Source organism: Cibotium barometz, chromosome 50 (assembly GCF_041138505.1).
Source record: "Cibotium barometz isolate CiBa-2024 chromosome 50, ASM4113850v1, whole genome shotgun sequence".
In the NCBI taxonomy this organism is placed as follows: Eukaryota; Viridiplantae; Streptophyta; class Polypodiopsida; order Cyatheales; family Cibotiaceae; genus Cibotium; species Cibotium barometz.
This window is the reverse complement of record NC_141095.1, coordinates 20,485,022-20,498,529: the sequence shown is the minus strand read 5'-3', so window position 1 is coordinate 20,498,529 and position 13,508 is coordinate 20,485,022. Positions and strand designations below refer to the sequence as shown.

The 13,508-nt window shown below is 51.5% G+C and overlaps 1 protein-coding gene across 1 annotated transcript in view; it reads right to left on the bottom strand.

The window, feature by feature from the left end:
* LOC147609915 (uncharacterized) overlaps positions 1-13,508 on the bottom strand; it is an 81,117-nt gene that overhangs the window by 38,201 nt on the left and 29,408 nt on the right. The window lies entirely within an intron of this gene.

The following is a 13,508-nucleotide window of genomic DNA, read 5'->3' as shown; positions in this document are numbered from 1 at the left end:
CACTACTTCCCAATGCTTCTTGCCAGGGTTGGCCATGTATCTAGAAACCACTCCCACTGCAAATGCAATGTCTGGCCTAGTAGCAACCATGGCATACATGAGACTGCCACAAGCTGAAGCATACGGAATCTTGGCCATATCAGCCCTACCACTATCCGACTGTGGGCTGTCCATAGCACTGAGTTTCACATATGGAGGCAAAGGAGTACTAGTCTTCTTCCCCCCGTCCATATTGAACCTCTGCAAGACTTTGCCAATGTATTCCTTCTGAGACAAATACAACACATGCTGATTTCTGTCTCGAAGTATCCGCATACCCAAGATGTGATTTGCATCACCCAAATCCTTCATATCAAAGGTTTGATGCAGCCTCTGCTTCAAGGTATCCATCTCCTTACGAGATTTCCCGGCAATCAACATATCATCAACATACAAGATGAGGATCAATAGATTGCCATCCAAAGCTTTCTTGGTGTACAAGCAGTGATCTATGTCACTTCTCCTGAATTTCTGGGATTTCATGAATGTATCAAATTTATGATACCATTCCCTTGGTGCCTGTTTGAGCCCATAAAGACTCTTTTTCAGCTTGCATACAAGCTTCTCCTTTCCACTTACTGCATAACCCTCTGGCTGTTGCATATATATCTCCTCATGGAGATCACCGTGAAGAAAAGCAGTCTTCACATCCATCTGAATCAAGTCCAGATCATCATGCGCAACCAAAGCCAACACAGCTCTAAGTGTGGTCATTTTGACCACTAGAGAGAAGATCTCATCAAAGTCCACACCATATTCCTGCTTGAAGCCCTTAGCCACCAACCTGGCTTTGTATCTTGGCTTTGCATCAGGTGCAACTTTGAGCCTGTAAACCCATTTGCATGGCAAAACCTTCTTGCCTGCAGGCAAATGCACCAACTTCCATGTTCCATTTTTGTGCAGAGAATCCATCTCTGACTTCATGGCACGCTCCCAAAGAGCCTTGTCTGCCCTCTGTAAAGCCTCCTTATAACATGAGGGCTCCCCACAGTCAGTGAGCATCAAGTAGTCAACCCCTGGAACAAACCTGTCAGGGGCTCTGGAGGGTCTAGTGGACCTCCGTACCCAATGACCATCATTTGCAGGTTGCTGTCCAGCCTGCATATCACCCATTGGTGGCTCCTGTTCCATGCCATAAGGCTGAAATATCATACCCGGTATTTCTTCTAACTGTGGTATATCCATAGGGATATCTTCTGCCATCTCTGGCTGTCCATTTGGACCATTTTCAGCACCATTTAAGGGCTGGTTTTCTTGCTGTAATGGCTGATTTACAGCCCTTGGTTGTTGTCCATGATGTCCATCATCATCAAAGATGACTCTGCCAGGCTCCTGTTGCCTTGCAGGCTCCTTATACATGCATGTTTCATCAAAAATGACATCATTGCTGCGTATAATCTTTCTATTCACGGGATCCCAAAGTCTATACCCCATTTCACCTCTGTCACCATATCCTAGGAATATGCATTTGTGAGACATAGGATCAAGTTTGGTGCGCATTTCCCTACGTATGTGCACGTACGCAACGCAACCAAACACTCTCAAGTGCTTGTATGACGGAGGCTTCCCTGTCCATACTTCTTCTGGCACTTTCCCACCAAGCCTCGTGTTAGGTGACCTGTTTATAAGGTGAACGGCTGTCATAACAGCTTCAGCCCAAAAACCATGAGGTAATGCAACATGTGACAACATAGAACGGACCTTCTCCTGAATGGTCCTGTTCATCCTCTCTGCTGTCCCGTTTTGTGGAGGATCATAAGGAGTAGAGAGCTCCCTCTCGATGCCTTTAGCATCACAAAAGTCCTGAAACTGTTTGGACATATACTCTCCACCATTGTCGGAACGCAAGGCCTTTAGTGTTTTGCCAGTTTGATTCTCAACATGAGCAACAAACTTCTCAAACACTGAGAATGTATCACTCTTCAAACGAAGAGGATAAACCCACACCTTGCGTGTGGCATCATCAATAAAAGACACAAAGTATTTTGCCCCTCCCAAAGAAAGCTGAGGCATCTCACATACATCTGTATGCACAAGCTCTAACTGAGCATCTTTCTGTCCAAGAGCTTTCTTGTGGGGGCACTGTAGTAGCCTACCATATATACAATGCTCACAAAACTGAAAACTTGAAAACTTTAGAGAAGGCAAGTAACCCAAACGAGACAATTGCTCCATTCCCTTGACACTCATGTGTCCCAACCGGCTATGCCACATAGAGATTTCCGGCAGCTCGGTTGCATTTACATTAGCATGGTGACAAACACCTGCATGCATGAAGTAAAGAGTGTCCACCTTAGAGCCTCTGGCAACAACCAGTGAGCCCTTACTAATTTTTCACTTTCCACGACCAAATGTGGTAACATAATCAGCATCATCAAGCTGTCCAGTAGAAAGCAGGTTCTTCTTGATCTCAGGCACATGCCTGACATCATGGAGCATAAGCTGTGAGCCATCTGAAAACACAAGCCTCACATCACCTCTGCCAAGAATCTTGCATGCATGGTTATCACCCAAATAAACCACTCCTTCATTGCCAGCAGTATACCTGACAAACAAGTCTCTGCAACCTGTGACATGAAAGGAGGCACCTAAATCAATGATCCATGAGTGCATACCATGACCACCTATAAGAAGTGAATGGGCATCAAGTGAAGACGTAAATAGGACCTCATCCTCACTGCCACCTGCATGTGACACATTGATTTCTTCAATCTTGACTCCACTTTTGCCCTTTGGCTTTACATCTTTGGCTTCATCTTTCTCTTTGTCTTTGCCTTTTCCCTTTTCCTTTTGATCATTTTTCCATTTGTAGCATTGCTTTTTAATGTGTCCCTTCTTGCCACAATAATGGCATTCCAAATCCTTTTTGGAGCGAGACTTGCTCCTTCCCCGTTCTTGGCTTTTTCCCCTTTGCTGGGATCTCCCACGTGCATTCATTGCATTGGACTTTCCAACAGAGTTGTTTTTCCTGTTCATCTCTTCTTGAAGAAGAGCACCCTCAACATCTGCATATGACAGCATAGCATGCGAATTGCTAGTGGCTGTCCTGAATGTGTCCCAACTCTCTGGCAAAGTGCATAACAGAAAAGTGGCTTTGAACTCATCCTCCATTGCCAACGTTTGATTAATGACCTGGCTGACAATACCATTAAACTCATTTAGATGGGCTGTCATAGACGCCCCTTCCTTCATCTGAAGACCTATGAGTTTCTTCAACCAATACACTTTGCTTGAGGCACTTTGTTGGGCATACAAGTCCTGCAATCTCTGCCACATTCCCCAAGCTGTCTTCTCTTCACGAATGCTGAAAAGTAATGAGTCTGACACAGACAACATGATAGTAGATCTTGCCAACTCATCCATATCTTCCCACTCTTCAGCAGTAAGAGAAGCGGGCATTACACCCCTTTCTTTGATGGGCTTATGCTGCTTCTTCTGAAGCAACACATTGTAGCACTGGGTTTGCCAAATATCATAGTTATGTGAGCCTTCAAGCTTCTTGATGTGAAGCAATGAAGAGCTCTCACCTGTGGTTGCCATAGCAAAATGCAACCTGTCAATGCCTGACTCCCTGCAAAATGTGCAAACACTGCACCAAAAGCACACAAAGTGCTCACAGTTATTCTCCCAAAGTATATCTCCCACTGCGGAAGCAAGAATGCAACTTTTCTCCCACTTTATGTGATGAAATCACCAAAATCTGGTTGCTGCAGATTTTGGACAGCACCTTAAATGTGCTCTGTTGCCCTTCCAAAGTACTGTACAGCAGTACCAAGTGCTCACCAATGATGTACCAAACCTGTACCGGCAAGTACAGCAGCTGAAATTGAACCTTTTGGTCACTCAAAACAGTGTACAGCCATGCCAAAACTTGCACAAAGCTGTGCCAAATCTGTACCAACAGGTACAATAGCAATAAATGCTCTCTTGGCTGTCCAAATGAGTAAAAATCAGACTTTTACAGTCCCGTACACTGCATAAAACAGTCCCGAACAGAAATTGGGCAAAAGCCCCTTGACTGCAAGCTGATTTTTGAGGATTCAAGGCATAAATGTCTTGCCTGCTGCTTTGCCAAGCTCAACAAGCATAAAATCTTGAAAAGCCCCTTGATTTGAGATCAATTTCTGATCATACATGGTACATTGACGCACATGAAGGCATCCAGAGTGTTCACGATGCTTCCCCCTGGCCACATATACATCAAATACATGAAACCCCCTTGATTTACAGGCACATTGAGTGCTTGTAAGGCATCAACACATTATCCACAGCATCAAATGCGATTGCCTGCATCATGCATGCAAATCAACCAAATCGGCACAAAAGCCCCTTGATTTGCACTGCAATTTGCTGCAATTTTGCCCAAATGTGCGATTTTTCACATCATACAGCATGTATGAGTGCTTAATTGCACAATTACATAAAAAGCCCCAAATTTCGACATCTAATTTCCTGCAAATTGATCCTGATTGTGACCAATTTCTTGCAAATTGATCCTGATTGTGACCGATGTCACCCAATTTTGCCAATTTTGCTCAAAAATTGAGCAATTTGGCACCTGTACCTGCTCAATTGATTACTGTACTTGCTCAATTGCAAATCCCAAAAAAAAATTGAAGCAGAATACCTTATTATTTTCTGATTTTTCTTGTTGCAGGAAAGGGGGGTGATGAATTTGGTGCTCCTGTATAGATGATGCTGCTGCTGGTGATGTTTGATTACAGGTGCTTGTTGATTGTAGACACGTTGAATGTTTGATTGCAGGTGCTCGTTGCTGATTGCAGGTGCTCGTAGAATTTCTATTGATGCTGGCGCCCAATTGTTTTACGCCGTCAAACGCCCAGCGTAACACGCTTTTGGACCAACGCCTCACGACTGTCCCGAGCAAGCCAGTTGAATGGTTGCTGCAGGCGCCAATGATGTCGGTGGCAAACCTTACACGGAAACGTTCACGTGTATGCCGCCTGCCTTCGCCTAGCGCTCGCTCCACGCTCAGCGCTACACACGTGTTCGCCTGGCTATGCACCTTCTACGCCATCGCTCCCAGTAGGCAGCCTGAGCTTCTTACTCGTTCCAAATTTTGCCACCACAGCCTCTGCGCCTGGTCTTCGCTACAAGCTTGCCTGCTTCGCCTAGCGCTCGCATTGCTGCCTTCGCCGTGTAGAGCTACACGTGTTTTCGCTACACGTTCAGAGAACATGCGTACTCTTGGGTGTCCCGCTACCACACTCGCCTGGCTGCTACACGTGACTTGGATTCAGCGCTTCAGTCTCCTACCTGCTGCTCTCAATGAACACAGTGGCCTCTGCGTTTCCTGGCATGGTGGTGGAGACTTGAAGAAAACTGCCTCTTGTAGCAACATGGGGATGCACTCTCAAATTAGAGGAATCTTGAAACCCTAAAACACAGCCTGCTCTGATACCAGTTGTGTGGGAGAATGAAGAATTAGGGTTAGGTTAATTCATGTGGGAGACATACACATAGAGAACAAGGGAGAGAGAGAGAGAGAGTTGTGGGGATAAGTCAACTCATGATATGAGTGTGTGACTCCCCTATCACACATGTATATTGCACTAGTACACATAGTGCACTTAGTACATTAAAAGTACTAAGTGTACTATGTACTATAACTTATGGGCTTGTACACACTATAAGGGTGGGCATTATGCCTTTACCCCAACACATGACGCCATTACAGGTGGTCATAGGGGCATGAATTCGACTCTGGAGAAATTAGAACGGCAATACTTTTTTTTTTTTCCGAGAAAAGATCCTTTCATTAGTTATATAAAAACGCTCGTAGGGCTACAAAAGATCTCTCCTGCTCCTAAGAGAGAGAAGAGCAGTGAATACATCATAGCAGCCCGGGAGACTCTCCCTAGGTGCTACAAAATACAAGCATCAGTATAAAGAACTGAGCGGCTAAATCATACAATAGGGGGGGGGGAAGAGCCAAACAGGTGGCCTGTAGTGCCAACGGGGGGATCCCATGTGTAAGGTGTAGAACGGGCCACAGCGCCAAGTGGTGTGAAAGGCCTGGCGCCGTAAGATCGCCTCATCCGAGTCTCCCCGGATGCGGTCGTACTGTCCTCGCAGGGTGTGGATCAACTCCTGCCAAATCCCCCGAACAGTCTCTACTGGTGGCTCTAATCTCCCCTCAAAGGCCGTAAAGCACCGGGCCCTCCAGGTGAACCAGATGGTGAGGCGTCTGAGGAGCTCCCATCGTAAATCCCTCTCCTGTGTCCAGCTGGCGGACGAGAAGTCCGGTGCCGGAACCAGGCGAGGCTGGCCCCTAATAAATCTGATGGCCTGACTGCCCTGCTCCATCTCATAGCCCATAGCAGGCCCTGACGAAGTCGACCAAGCAGCGGCACCCCACGTAAACATACCCTCTGGAGAGAGGGGGGCCAAAATACGCAGTATCCGCAGCCAAATCTGCTGTGCTTGAGGGCAGTCCCAAAGGCAATGTCTCTGTCTCCATAGGGTGGCCGCATCAGACGCAGGCCGCCGGAAGACCGCTGTAAACAAGCCAAGTGCCAACTGCTGAGCCCCTGTGGGCGACCAGCCACTGAAAAGCCGAGATCCTGCGGGCCTGCCGACTAGCCCAGAGCCGAGCCCAAAAATCCTCCAGGAACTCCTGTGAGAGTCCCTGCAATCGCCAATGCCCCGCTGCCGCTGGAGAAACCGTCCTCCTCGCCGTCAAAATATGCCGTCCCAGCCGAACAGTATACTGGAAAAAGGTGATCTCTGTGGCCTCAAGGGATGCATAAGGATCATGCCACTCGTACTCCCCGGGGTCCCACTGTAGCCGGGCCAAGGGGCGCGCTGCATATGCCCATATGCGCCAATCCGGGAGCACATCAGCACGGTCGGGGTCAATATGCCACTTCCGAGAAGCGGCAGCCACTACCCGAATCCTCTAAAAGGTGCACTCTGCAACCAAAGGCGACTCCACCTCCACTCTCTGGAGTCTGCCCTCATCCTGAATCTCATAGTAGAGGCATCTGCCATCCTCAGTGCTAGCTCTGACAGCAATCAGGATCTCCAACTGTGTAAAGGCTCCCATCCACCGTGGGGCCACTGGCTCGAGAGGTGTGAACCACTCCTCTGTAAGTGCCTCCTGAATATCATCCCTCATAATCAACCCCCCTCTGAAGTGACTCAGCCTCTCCACCTGGATCTCCTCTGGTAGACTGCAGAAAGCCTGCCAGTCTCCAAAACTACGAGCTGGGCCTGCCGCTAAAGGTCCCCAGGCTAGACGAGGCCGAGAACCCAGCATATGACCCTGCTCCGTACGAACCGTTGGGCTCCAGATGAGCGGCTGCCTGGCCCGCTCCTCAACACAAGAAGGAGGCCTCTGAGAGAGCCCCGGTCTCAGCAGCTCCCAAGCTCTCAGGATACTCAAAGCAAATCTGTCCTCCCATCCTCTACTGAGGCCTGTCCTCCTCATCTCTATGAAGATCCAGCGAATCTCTGGTGCCCAAGTACCCCCTGCAGGGGGCGCCCGAGCCTGCAGTCGCTGCAAGAGGAGCTCTTTCCAAGGCTCAGCGCCTGGAAGCAACCCCCAAACAATAAGCTTCCCCAATAAGGCTCTACTCTGATCGACTGGATCTATAATGCCCAAACCGCCCTGAGCCAGCGGAAGTGTAATAACTGCCCATGCAACCTTTGCCCGAGCTGGCTGACCGTCCCACCCAGACCACAGAAAGTTCTTGATCAGCCTCTGTACCTGGCTGATGCAAGAGCTCGAGAAAATCCAGCAAGACGTAATGTACCACATGGTCGCTAACGGCACCTGATTTGCCACCACCACCCTCCCAGCCAAGGATAGTCGAGCTGTACTCCAATACAATAGCTTCTTCCGAATGCTCAGAAGAAGCGGGGCAATCTGCTGCTCAGGTGACAAATCGAGGCCAATCTGGCATCCCAAATACCGCACTGCTGTGCCTGGAGAAATCCATCTAAAACCGGGGTCCGGGCTCCATGCCGGAGTGGGAGCACTACTGATCCAAAAGGCCACTGTCTTGCGCCAATTGATCAATGCTCCCGAAGCTGCACTAAAAACCTGGAGCGACTGCTCAGCCCGAAAAAGATTGGCCTCTTGGCCATGCAAAAATAAGCCCGTGTCGTCTGCAAACTCAGCATCAAGCAAATCCTCCCCCCGGACTGGGAGCTGAAGTCCTCTCAAACCAACCTCCTCTGCCGTCAAATACATACTCATAGCCTCCGCAAAGAAGAGAAAAAGGAAAGGGGCGAGAGGACACCCCTGACGGACTGATCTGGTCAGCTCAAAACTCGGCCCCCGTCCTCCTGCAATCAGCACCTGGCTGCGAGCTGTGGAATACAGAGCTGCCACCCCTCTGATCCATCCTGGCTCAAAGCCCAGGCGAAGCATAGTGCCCTCTAAGAATCCCCAATCAACTCTATCGTATGCCTTCTCAAAATCGAGAAGCATCACGACCAAGTCCTCGCCAAGAAATCTAGCTCGGGCCGTCGCCTCCCAGAAAGTAAAGATGTTGTCAAGGATACTGCGCTCCTTGACAAATCCTGTCTGAGTAGCATGAATCAACTCCCCCAGGAAGGGCTGGATCCTCAAACTCAAGGCCTTTGCTAAGACCTTGTAGACAGTATTGAGGATCGTAATAGGCCTCCAATGCCGAATGTCATCTGATACTCCCTCCCCCTTGGGGATAAGATAGATCAAGCCCTCTGAAAAGCTCTGCGGCATCACCCCAATGTCCAAAACATGCTGAAAGCCCCTGCGGAGGCCTGGCCCCAAAAGGTCCCAATAGCGCATAAAAAAGGCCGACGTCAGTCCGTCCTCCCCTGGGCAACTATGTCGCGGCAGGACCCTCAAGGCCTCGGCAAGCTCAATCTCTGACAGAGGCGCACCTAGAACTGTACGCATATGGTCTGTGACCCTCCTCTGCACATGGGCCCACACAGTCTGTCTGCAAACATCTCGATCCTCAGTGGCTGGCTCCGCTGAAAGCAGGTCAGTATAAAAAGCAGTGGCAATGGCTCTGATCTCCCCGAGCTCAGTAGCTACCGATCCATCCGGTCTACCAAGCTGGCGGACTCCTGCTCGCGCATGACGGGGTCCAGTGATCTCAAAAAACTCCCCAGCCACTCTATCACCAAGCTGCGTCCACTGAGAGGCCTGGCGACGATAGTAAAACTCATGTCTCTGCTCCTCTACCTTTCTAACCTCCTGGCGTGCCTGGCTCAACTGGGACGCCACCCACTCACATGCAGGCTGCTGCTCCTGATGAAGGCGCTGCAGCGAAGCAAGGCTGCGTCTCAGCCGTTGCTCCCGCTCGCGAATCTCTCCCAGTCGTGTCAAAGCTGCAGCGTGCAGAAAAGAGCTAAGATCAATGAGTCCCTGGGCACACTGGCCCGCTGCATCCTGGTCAGAGCACTGACTATCATGCCAGATCCTCTCAATGTCCTCAGCGAGACTGGGATCTGCAAGTACCCTCTCTGGGATCCTCAACTGCAAGCTGGGCTCCCGTGTCCCCTCCTCCAATGTCAATATAACTGGCGCATGATCTAAAAATGAGGTGCCAGCGAGAATGCAGACGGAGCCCCCTCGCTCCCCTAACCAATCGCCCACATAAAAGCGATCAATCCGTGATAGATTAGTCCCTCCCTGCCGGCGATCCGACCGAGAGAAACTAAGACTGTCCTGAGACCGGGAGAAAGCCCCATGTTGCCATGCATCAGTGATCCTCAGTGACATGCAAAACCGGTCCCAAGCTGCAAGCTCCGTGCTGTGCACTGTAACATGATTGCCTCCCACCCTATCTGCCGGGTCCTCAAGCATGTTGAAGTCTCCCCCAACACACCAATGTGCGGCCTCTGGCAATGCATCTGTAACCTGAGTCCAGAACTCTGCTCTGGCACTAGCATGATTGGGCGCATAGATGTTGAGCACACCCAATAGCTCATCATGCATCCTCAGAATGACATACTGTGCTCTACCAGGCACAATGATCCCTCGATCCACAATGGCCTGCCGCCATACATCTGCAATAACCATGCATACTCCTCCCTGTCCACCCAAAGGACCAAACCCTGCAGACCAAAAAGTGTCCCATCTACCAGGCATCACCGAACCATATCTCCGGATCCTGCTCTCACCCAAGTGGTGCTCCTCCATCATCAAAATGTCAATGCTACCACCAACCAGGCATCTCTGAAGCTCCTGCCTCAAGCAACCTCGATAGCGTATAAAGTGTGCTCCGCCAAGGCCCTGTACATTCCATGAGATGATCCTCATGGATGCCTTGCTGAGGTGGATGCTGTCTCAGCCGTACGGCGGGCCTTCGCAAGCGGCTTGGATGGAGAGTAGTCCCCATCCGAACGGCTGCGAATCTGCCCACCCGGTGTACTGCAAGAATCCCGGATCAAGCGCCAGTGGCTGTGGCCCATGGCGACTGCCTCCTGCTCTGACAGAGAAACCTCGTGTATACTCACATATCCAGGGTCACGTGCCAAGTCTGCCACTATGCGCACGACCAAATGCCGAATCCCTGAGGTATCCACACTCCCGGGATCCAAGAAAAAATGAGCCAACTCCCAAAGTCGGCCTATCACATCTGTCACCTCCAGATCGCTCATGTGGTGAGAAAACTCAACTGCCTGAGTCTTCAAAGTGCTGAGAGCGAGCTCTAGAGTCCACTCCCGATCACAAGGTCCACATAGAGGCAACGAGAAGGCCACCGCTGAGTCTAGTGCCTCTTCCCCGCGGGCCGGAGGTATCACTACATGAACTCGAATGGGTGCTGGCTCATGGGGGCCCTCTGCTCCAAAAAGCCGTGTAAAGGTATAATCAAAGGCCTCCGAGCGCTGTCTAATGCCAAGGCGACTCAGCCGACTGCGGATAGATGAAATCCGTGAGGCCCTAATCGGCATAGGTCTCCTCTGTGATGCTCGAGCGAGGTCAGTGCTCAGCGCTCTCCGGACTGCAGGTGAGCGCCAGGGAACTGCAAGGGTCTCCCGGGAAGGTGAGGCGGGCGGAGGGGGAGGAGGGGGAGGCGAAGGAGGTGGTGAGGGAGCCGCTGCCGAAACCGGAGCGGGGGCGGGAGGAGGCGAAGGAGAAAGCGAGGCGGTGGGAGGGGACGGGGGTGAAGGAGGGGGAGCTGGCATCTCCTGGTCCTCGGTCGCTGCAGGGGTCTCCTCCTGAAGGGGAGCAAAGCTGTTCCTCACGGGAACCCAATGAGGCTGAGACTGTGGCTGCTGCTGCAGCGGTCTCTGGGCGTGCTGTTGTGGCTGTCTCCCTCGGCGGCGCCCCTGTCCAGGCTGCCACTCCGAGGTCTCTGTGGCCTGAGCAGGCGTCCCTGAGGCAGCCTGCCGAGCCGAATCTGTGGGCGGGCCATCAGTAGCCTGCTGCTGTGGTGAGGGTCGAGGTCTCCTGCGAGGGCAGGCCTTGGCCAGATGACCGACCGACCTGCCTGCAAATGAAGCACTGGTTCGGGAGCCCCGAGAACTCCACTCTCTGATCTATCCACCCCCCCCCCTATCCTAGGTAGCTGAATGACCTTAGGAAGGGAGGAGATGTCAGACACCAACACTCTGACCGAAGGTAGCCCAGCTGCTCTGGCCACCACTGAAGCTGCTGAGGGGCCCGTCTCTAGTACCGAGCCCACCAATGCTCCGAGCCTGGAGAGGAGCGGAAGATACTCCCCACGGAGACCAGGGAAACAAACTGTAATATGGAAGAGGCGCTCTCCCTGTTCCGCCGCTGCTGGGTCAAATCCATGCTGCCAAGGTCTGAAAAAAGCCCGAGCACCCCTGATGTCCAGAGGACTCATGGCAAGGACCTTGGCAACGCTCTGGGCGGCCTCGAACTCGATCTGATAATGGCCCCGACCCAGGAGCTGTACATCCAGGATCTTGCCCACATCTGCAAGAAGGCGAGCCTGAAGGAGATCCCTGGGGCGAGTGCCGACTATACGGCAGATGGTGAAATGAGCCTGGAGGCGTTCCACCTCTGCGGTGAGGCTCGCTTCCTCTTCCGGTGAAAGAGAAAGCCTGATGGGGATGTCCTCGGGGCCGGGCGAGGGGGCTGCGGATGAGTCCCTCTGAGGCGAGGCGGGAGGAGTCTCCATCAGAGTCTGAAGCTCAGGCGAAGGCGAAGGCGAGGCGAAAGCGGAAAACCTGCAAGAAGCGGGCTGCACACAAAGAGGCGGAAGACCGGATGAAAATGAAGAAAAACAAAACCCCCTGGGGGTGAAAAACAGCACGAAAGAGGAGGGAGGGGGCGAAAACGAAGGAGAAGCCCTAAGGGGGGGGCGGCAACAACACGAAAGGAAGGGGAGGCGGGGCGCTGCTGAAGGGAGGCGGGCGCGAACAGGCGGAGAGGTGGGGGGCGAATAGGCGACAAAGGGGAGGGGGGCGAACAAGCGAAGGAGGGGGGGGGGGGGGGGGGGCGAATAGACGAAGAGGCGGCTAGGAGGGGGGGGACGAAATGGCGAGGAGGGGGGAGGCGCAGCAGCGAGGCAGGAGGGGGCGCAACGGCAAGGGGGCGATGGCAGGCGGGGGGTGGGGGGCGAACAGGCGACAGAGGGAGGGGGGGCGAACAGGCGGGCGCGCAGTGCAGGGTGGAGGCGGGAGCTTCAGCGAGCTACGAATGGTTATGCCAGGACTGAATTTCTTCAATATGTTTCTGGAATAGTTGAAATGGATTAGAACGGCAATACTATTGGCCAAAGATGAGGCGTGATGTGTTTACATATGTACAACGCTGTGACATTTGTCAAAAGGTGAAAGCTCCTCGTGGAAAGAAGATAGGGTTGTTACAGCCTTTGCCAATTCCTGAGGGTCCTTTCCAGGACATTTCGATGGACTTTGTCACAAATCTGCCTCCCAGTCCGAGTAAGCGTAATACACAGTGTTTAACTATTGTTGACAGGTTCAGCAAATTTGTTATGCTTATTCCTTGCAGGGCCAATGTGACCGCCGAGGATGTTGCCTAGCTATTCATTCGGCATTGGTACCCGATTGGTGGGATTCCTAGGACCATAGTATCAGACCGAGATGCCAAGTTTACCAGTCATTTTTGGAGGGCATTGTTTGATAATTTTGGTACTAAGTTGAATTTTTCCAGTGCATTCCACCCACAGACAGATGGCCAGACAGAGATATACAACCAGTTGGCCTTTGATGTGCTGAAGTGTTATGTCCACGATCAGCAAGGTAAGTGGGAATCGTTTTTGCCTTTAGTTCAAGCTGTTTTGAATGACTCTTTTTCTTCAGCTATTGGCAAGCCTCCATATGAGGCAGCGTTTGGAAGGCCTTTCCAGTCGTCGTTAACCAGGACTTCGTCTTCAGTACCAGAGGCGAACAGAGTGACGGAGTCTTACCAGGAGATCCTAGAGTCCGTTAAAGACAAATTGGCTAAAGCGCAAGAGGCCTACACTCGACAGGCCAATAAAGACCGAAGGGACATGAAGTTTTCGGAAGGAGAT